Source organism: Panthera onca, chromosome F2, assembly GCF_046562875.1.
Source record: "Panthera onca isolate mPanOnc1 chromosome F2, mPanOnc1 haplotype 2, whole genome shotgun sequence".
Taxonomy (NCBI): Eukaryota; Metazoa; Chordata; class Mammalia; order Carnivora; family Felidae; genus Panthera; species Panthera onca.
Window position 1 is genome coordinate 70,790,275 of NC_138356.1, and position 8,600 is coordinate 70,798,874.

General features: G+C 49.9%; 1 pseudogene; it reads right to left on the reverse strand.

Moving 5' to 3' along the window:
- Window positions 1-8,025: 8,025 nt before the first annotated feature.
- On the reverse strand, window positions 8,026-8,354 carry LOC132664834 (large ribosomal subunit protein eL38 pseudogene; annotated as a pseudogene).
- Window positions 8,355-8,600: the final 246 nt, after the last annotated feature.

Sequence of the window (8,600 nt, forward strand, 5' to 3'; positions counted from 1 at the left end):
AAACTTGACAGATGGCAGCCCTTATCCCGGAGAGACGGGGAGCAAAGGGGATATTGGGGGTCAGACTTTAGGTTTGAAACAGGTTGATTTTGAGATTCGGTGAGACTCAAGTGAAGATGCTAAGCAGGCACATGAATATACAAATTTGGCAACTGCATATAGCTTGTTTCTTTTGGTGATTCCAAGAACCAAAGAGCTTCTCTACTGCTTTAGTTTTCAGTTATTGTACATCTATGAGGCATCTATGAGGCAATACGAGGCCATTTCCATGTATTATCTTACTTAGCCCCGTTACTCAGTGAATTGTTCTTCTGTTCTCTCTAGCCATCTCTGTCATCATATTTATTATCTTCTATCATCTGCCTATGTAATTCATTTTCTGCCATCCATCCATCCACCCACCCATCCATCCATCCATTTCCCTAGAAAGAGACATATGCCCACGATCAGAAGGACACTTAAAAGATCATTTATCTATTCACTGTATAGATGAGAAAACTGAGGTCCAGCGGAGAGAAACCTCTAGTCTAAAAGTACTTGGTGCTGGTTAAAATTCCATTTCTGCTGGTTGCATCTACCCTCTTTCCTTAACCAGTAGTTTTCATCGCTGTGGCCCCTTGGGGAATGGCTCTGCCAGAAGCTGAGAGAGAACACTGCCAGGCTTCACTCCATAGAACGTGCACCTCTTTCCAGCATTTCTCCCCCATGGTGTTTCAATGTGCGGGGCTCCCCTTTGAAGTCCTGCAGTGTGAAAGCACCAGCAGGCGGCCTCTTCCAAGGAATCTGCAGTCCGTCTGCTAACAGGCAGCTTGTCTCCCCTGCTGCTGGGGCAAGACAGAGAACGGGTGTATAACAGGGGACAAGATAATGATCAAAGGAAAACTTAGAGTGATGGCTTCAGAAAATCTTGTCTGATTGATTTAGAGGTGGAGATGGAGGGGGCTGCTGGCCTCTCAAGGCTGCAGCTTTGGAACTTGCCGGGAGTTAACTCTTTGGGAGCTGCTGTGCCTCAGACCCTCGGCCCAGAAGGAACGAAGCTTCAACAGGGAGGGTGTCAAAGGCTACCTCCCTTTAACCAGCTCCGCCCCTCCCTGACTCATCTCTACTTCGAATTCACCCCAACCTTCAATGACATGGCATGAAATAAAAATGAAGGCAAGGAAAAGAAGAGAAATCCACTGTGTATTTCTATACCGACTACGTTAACCCAGCAGGCAGATTGATACTCATCAGCTCAATGGTTACGTTTCTTGGCTGATGACTCTAGTACGTATTCATCAAGTGCCTGCCAAGTGCGAGGCGTCACCGGGACACTAGGGGCTCACAGTGAAGAAGACAGGTTTCTCTGGGTTGTGGCTCTGGGCTCCGCATTTAGTCCCCTGCTCCCTCCATTCTCCCCGTCATGAGACCACAGGCTAGTCTCCCCCTGGCCCCACTCCCTCTGACCACAGGCCATGGCACGTGCTCTCGCCACAGCTGAGAGGGTCCTGCTTGCCCCTGGTCTGCCCTTGGAACATCTCTTTACCCTTCAAGTTTCATCTCAAGGGATCCGTACCCAGGCTTCAGGGTATGACTGGCTGTCTACCGACCGGGCGTGAAGCCTGGTACCGTGGAAGCCACCTGGAGACATCCCCTCGGACAGGTGACAAGAGCGGTCCAGCATTAAACACTGTTGCTCCCTGGCTCCGCAGAAGTGGTCCTCGGGGGACCAAAGTGGCGTGAATTGGAAGAAGTGCACGGCATGAGCACGGCACTTTGGGAGGCAGAACGTAGCCCCTTCACCACCAGCCCCGTGACTGCAGGGCAAGGGGCTCCTCTCCCTCATGCTTCGTTTCTTCCCCTGTTCAGTAGGAAGAAGACTACATCCTCTCCAAGTTGCTAGGGTGACATAAACAGGTTCTAAAGCAAAGAGCGCTCAGTGGATGCCCCTCTCTGCACAGCCTCTGTCAGTTTGGCTTCTCTGAAAAGCGGCTACCAAGACAAGAGTCAATGGGCAAGAGGCTTGTTGGGGGGAAATGCCGGTGCGGAACCAAAAGGAGACTGAGTCGGGGAGGTGGAGAGAGGCTTGTAGGGTGATGTGGGCCTGGCCCCTGCAAAGCAGAGGGGAGGGAGGAGGATGCAAGAAGAGCCTCGGGTCACACTCCCTCTCTGATGGAGACTCAGCCAAGAGGAGAAGAAGCCCGAGCGGAACTGCCGCCTAGAGGCATCCAGCCCTGGGGCATGAAATGGCCTGGTACTCAGTCTCCCTGCTGTTCTCAGGGAGAGCCCTGACAACAAGGCCCCGGTCCTTGGTGCAAGCACCTGCCATATCCTCACCACGTGGTGCTGCAGGTTCCCTGAGCTCCTTCCAGCAGGTTCTCTGCAGAGGGACCCCTGGGCGGCAGACCACCACAGCTGCCACACAGCCCTCTCTCTTCCTCCCTTGTCTGTGCAACGGGGCTGAAAATGTCTATCGCTTATTGTAGTGGCCTGCCCGGACTGCCGTTGGCAAACACCACAGATTCAGTGGCTCAAACAACCCAGAGGTGGATTTTCTCACGGCGCTGGAGGCTGAAAATTTCAGACCAGGGTGCTGGCAGAGTTGGTTTCTCCTGAGGCTTCTCTCCGTGGCTTGTAGGTGGGCGTCGTCTCCCTATGTCCTCGCGTGGTCTTTGCTCTGTGTGCGTGCGTTACTGGGGCCTCTCTGCTTGTAAGGACACCAGTCATATTGGGGTAGGGATCCGTCCACGAGACCTCGTTTAATTTTAGTTTCCTCCACAAAGGACCCACATTGGGAGTTAGGGCTGCAAAACTTGAAATGTGGGGGACACAATTCAGGTCACAATTCTACCCTTCATTCAGGTAACGTTTCTTCCTTCTCTCTCCCTCTGTCCCTCTTTCTCTCCCTCCCTCTCTCATTCTTCAAATTAAGAGCCTGTCGTATTCCACCCAGTGTGCCAGAGATGGTGGATGAAGGACGCAGTCCCCTCCCTCAAGGAGATGGCCATCTGTTGGGAAGGAGCTAGTTGGGACCGCCGGGCGCTACGGTGACAGGAACCCCGCAGGTTGGGAAGACACAAAGGAGAGATCCGTGATCCAACCTAGGCTTGCTGGGGGTAGTCAAAGAATGCTTCCTGGAGGAGGTGGCATCCAAATGAGTGTTCAAGAATGGGAAGAATTTAGCCAGGCGAAAGAGTATGTGCAAATGCATGGGCTCGTGAGAGATCACAGCTTGTTCGGCCAAGCACTGTTAGCCCGGCATGCCCGGGGCAAAGGGCAAGCGCTGGGGAAGTGTGCGAGCCAGGAACAGAGAGGCGGTGCGGGTGTTGGCGATGGGGGAGCACGGGCCACACAAGTTCTGATACCCTGCTCGGAGTATCCCGAAGGCTGTGACAGCATCTCTCTTCCCTCCTTCCTTCCTTCCGGTGGTCAAAGGTATTAACAGGCCAGCTCCCCAACACTTCGGCGTGCCTCGACTTGATGTGAGGCTCACGACTCTTCTTCTTCTGTCTTCACGAAAGCACAGTTGCAAACGATGTTCGCGCGGAAAGGGCGCCCTGTTCCTCCCTCCCGTGCCTTCCTTCCCCCACCCGCCCACGCCGAAGCCGAATCTGCAGAGATGCAGCCGTCCCCGTGCTAGGAGCGGTGACATCTGCCACCACCCACCCCCCTGTTACCAGCGTAGCTGCTGAGCACATCAAGGAAAACGCCTTCCACTCAGGCCCGGCATGTGACACGGCCCAGAAACGTCATATTAAGACCTGAAAGACAAAATTTACATCTTCTGGGGCTGCGGAGATACCACCGCCACGGCGATGACCTGTGTTGAGCCAGTGCAGTGCCGCGGGGTGCCCCGTAACTGGGGATCCCGGACCGTGGGCTGTAGATGGGGGTGAAGGCCTGGTGAAAGGGGCTTGCACGGCTGGGCTGGGCTTGGGTGTGGCAGGTGGATGCCACACGTTCTTGGGATTCTTCATCTCAGAGGCAGAAGGGGAAGAGCAAGCCCCGGGTCCAGAGAACCTGTCGCTGCTGCTGAAGAAGGTCAGGCTCAGGAAGTTTGGTGTAAGGTCGAGGTCGCCCAGCAGGTGAGCGGCAGAGTGAGAACAAGCATTAGGGACACCTCATCCCACTCGCTTGTTCATGAAGCATATTCTCACTGCTTAGAAGGTTCCAGCCTCCGTCTAAGGTAACTGGGACACACAGGGAATAAGAAAAAGGAATCTCCCACCTAGGATTTTAGAGTCTGACTATGTTCTAGAAGCATCCTGGTATTTAAAAAAAAAAAATAGCAGAGCCTGGCCCCAGCCCCGGACATTTTGACTTCCTGGGACACTGGAGGGGCAGAGTGTTTTCTCAGGCTCCTCGCGATGTAGCACTGTTGGTCCAAAGTCATGCCGTCCAACATGTGGCTACTGAACACACGCAATGTGCTATGAGACCTGGTCTGAGCGAAAGAATCAAAAATATCTCAGGAATAACTTTTTACGTTGCTTCTATGTTGAAATGATAATACTTCGGGTCTGTTGGGTTAAATAAAATAAACCGTTAAAACTAGCCTCACCTCTTTCTTTCTACTGTTTAAAAATGTGGCTGCCAGAGGGGCACCTGGGTGGCTCAGTCGGTTAAGCATCCGAATTCAGCTCAGTTCAACGATCTTACTGTACGTGAGTTCGAGCCCCACATCAGGCTGCTGTCAGTGCGGAGCCTGCTTTAGAGCCTCTGTCCCTTCCCCACTCATTCTCTCTCTCTAAATAAATGAACTTTAAACAATGTGGCTGCTTAAAAGTTGAAAATATAAATGTGCCTCATAGTATAATTCCATCGGCCAGCGCCGGTCTAGAGACATTTTTCCTCAGTGACCGTACAGTCCCTCTTTGGTTCATACACACAAGGACACGAAATGGTAGACAGAGCGTGGCCCTTCATCCTATTTGGGCAGAGGTAGAAAGAAACTTTACCCTCAGGTCATGCTGCGTGGGTTCTAATCTCAGCTTCAATGATTGTTTGTTGGATGACCTTGAGTAAGTCAACTCCCTGTGCCTCTGTTTCTCCATCTGTAAAATGAGAAGAATGAGGCTGTTTAAGTTTTCATTAAGGTAGTGTTAGCTATTATTATTATTCTCCCCTCTCTGGGTCTTTTCTGTCGAGATTTGGTTCTCAAACCTGCTTCTGGGACCACCTGCCACTGAGCGCAAACCTTGTCTTAGTCACTTACGGAATGCATGATTACTCCTAGCTAATTGCAACCCACAAGCATCAATTTAATTTCATTTCATGACCCATTGTCATAACTCACGAAATGTAGCCCCTTCCCCCTCCGACTGCCTTTTTGTTAACTTCCAAGGAAAAGAGAAGTTCGATGAAAAATATGACGAATCACTGCCCCCGGCTTTCTCCTCCTGGGTTCTCCACCAGCTTCAAATGACACTTTGAGTTGGGGGAGCTCACCAGTGGAAGCCAAGCCAAAATATTCAGGCAGATTTCTCCCTGAATAAGTTTCACTGACACTGAGGAGTTCATCTTTGGCGGCAGGGATGTCTGGATGAGGACTAAGCACTGGGCAGAATAGATAGATCTTTGTCCAACCTGTGGGGGCATTTCTTCCATCTTCAGGCTTTTGGGCTCACAGGAGAGATAGGCCAGTGCTTTGAGAGCCTTCACTGTCTGCTTTGCTCCACACTAACAGAAGTCTTGACACAGCGCCGTCCTCTGAATATTGCCAGTTCCTGTAGAAGACTGAAGCATTGCAAACATTTTCGGATTTGGGGGAAAGTGGGGTGCAGTAGGAATGAAAAGGAGTTATTATTTCCCTCGAATCTTCAGAAGCTTTGGCCTGGGACTCATCCTGGGAGGAAGGGGACAGACGGCTACATACTCAGGGAATGAGCTTGGAAAGAATTCTCTTGAGTGATTTGACCAGAAGAGAGCACACTCTGTATCGCGGCTATTGTTGGCATCTTCAGAGCTAGCTAGTGTTTGACATCTCAAAATAAGCAATCCACCTTTGAGGATCAGTGGGGCCACTGAGGAAAGTCTTGTGACCACCTATCGACTGGGCAACAGCTGGAGGAATTGAGAAGAGACACATCTGAGACTTGAGTCTCGCACTAAACATGTGCACGCGGGAAAACTGCTTGCTTCTCTTAGCCTCCTTTCCTTATCTGTAAAATGAGAGTGATCATCTCAATTTACAGGGTTGTCATAAAGGTAAGATGAGAGGATGGGCATAAAAATGTCTAATGAAAAGACTGAAATAAGGGCTGCAAAGACCAAAGGGTGCTGGTAGTTCTGGGTAAGCAGAGGGTAATACGAGGGGGTGTCACCAGAGATTCCGACAGAGGAGCCGTGCCAGACCCAATGGATTTGTTGGGTTTTTGATGATTTACAATTTTTGGTCTTACTCCAATAGCAAAGAATCTGGGGGGAAAGCATAAAAAATTCACATAATTTCTGACTAATAATGCTTGTTAATAGTTATGGGAAATCTTCAACACATATAACTTAGTCTGGTGAAAGAACAGAGAAACATGATTCTAGTCATTTAATATTATTTGAACACAGAGGCATGGCTTGAGCAAGGAGGACGTCTGGGTCAGGGTGGGGAAAGGTAGCCAAAGGTAAGGCTGGGGACAAACCAGACAGATTTTGTGCTGAGGCACCAATAATCTTCCCATTGTACTTTCCTCTTTGAAAGAAAGTCATACAACCTTAACTTTCTCTGCTTCCTCTTTCTGTTCCCATATCTTCTGATTTTCATCCGTTCCTTCAAACACGTTGACCTGTTTTGCCATGGGAAATGCATACTCTTGCCTAACCAAGAGAATAGAGGGCAGGAGAGAAAAATTGTGTGTGTGTGTGAGAGAGAGAGAGAGAGAGAGAGAGGAGGAAACTGAGCAGAGAAGTATGAAGGATAAAGAAAAGAAGATGGAGAGAGAAACAGGACATCAAAGGTGTGATGAACAACAGACAGGGAAGAAGACAGAAGAGAGAGAGAAGGAGGAAGGGAGACAGAAATACACGCTTGAATGACAGAGACAGAGTGAGTGCAGGGGAGACAGAGACAGTCATTACCACTTAATGATTAATACAGGATTTAAATGAAATATTCATGAAAGGAAATTGGAGCTTTAGACAAATCCAAAGGCCCCTTCCCTGATCCCGCCTCCCCCTTCCTATGCTTGCTCTCTACTGGAGATACGTGCTCTCTGCTGTCATAACACGGAAACAACTGATGGCCGTAACCGGGAGGGGTAGCTTTTTCCTTTGATGGTATTTGCCTCCATTAAAAACTTGTCTGCTGATCTGCCTGTGTGGCTCCTGAGCTTCTCTGCAAGGGTGAGACCCTTTAGAGAAGGCTCCTGGCACCTTGCAGTTGATCCACACAGCTTCCCTTTCTTCTGAACTCCATCTGTGGTCAGGCTCCAAGAGTTCCCTGAGTCAAGGCCTTCCTCTCCTGCGGGAGATAGCTGGAAACATCCTCGAGGATGGTGACTGCCCTGCATACAGCCCTGCAGAGCCCTGTGCTGGTAAGTAACAGAAACTCAATAAACCCACGTACACTGCCATCGGCCAGCTCCCCAGCCCAATGCAAGTAGAAAATTGCCTCATCACTCTGAGCCACCGTGTTCTCATCTCTGGGTGTAGACGAACACCTGTCCTGCTGGTAGTGTTACCCATGGACGCTGTCAGGAAGGAGGTGAGGGTGCTCTCCAAGGGCTTGGCATAGGATGGATGATTTGATTTCCCCATTCACTGCCTCCCTCCCTCCCTATCAGCAGGGAATGAAACTCAGACCCCTACTACGTCTTGCTCCCTGAGGAGTGATACTAAAGCCCGTTATTGGTAATTGGGTTCCTTTACTGTTCGCGCCCCACAGTCGGGGATGCACTAGGGAGGTTTGGCCTGGGGCGGTTGGGTGGGTTTGCTGATTCTCACACCCCTCCCCCACATCAACCTGCCTGGGGAATGTACTGTTTCCACATTAAGTTATGTACAGATGAAATTTCATCTTTTGCCTGTTTTTCCCCCCTTTCTTTCTTTCTTTCTTTCTTTCTTTTTTTTAAGAATTTTTAAAATTTTAATACAGTTCCAATTAGTGTGCCAGGTTCATTTCAGCTCCTTTACTGCCAAACCTGGGGGCAGGGACCGCTTCAGTTTCTCTGCCTTCTCTTTGTCTGTGATGACCGAAGTGGAAAGGTATCTGCTGCATCGGACTTTAAGCTTTGCATTATCCTTATTTTTCCTTGGTCTTGATGGACTTGGCATCCTTTCCCCTGGCCGTGAGCAGAAAGTCCTTGATTTCTTCAATTTTTTTGCGAGGCATGGTTACGAGGGGCGCAGGCAAGCGTGTGATAGGCACCACCCAAGAGACACTCACCTGCCTGGTTTTTGAAGTGCCGTATTTCCTCAGCTCGAGAGGAGCTGGGAGGTCAGTCCTTTTATTATAAAAATACCTTGAGCTGTCAATTTCCCGTCATAACGGTGTCTTAGGTGGTCTCCTTCCTTTCTGACTTTCCTTATTTAGTCTCGGATGTCAGTTTCTTCATTTAAGGTGGAGATGATGATATTTATTTCCATGGGGCCAGATGAGGCTCAACGGAGGGCTTTCTGAAGGGTTCATT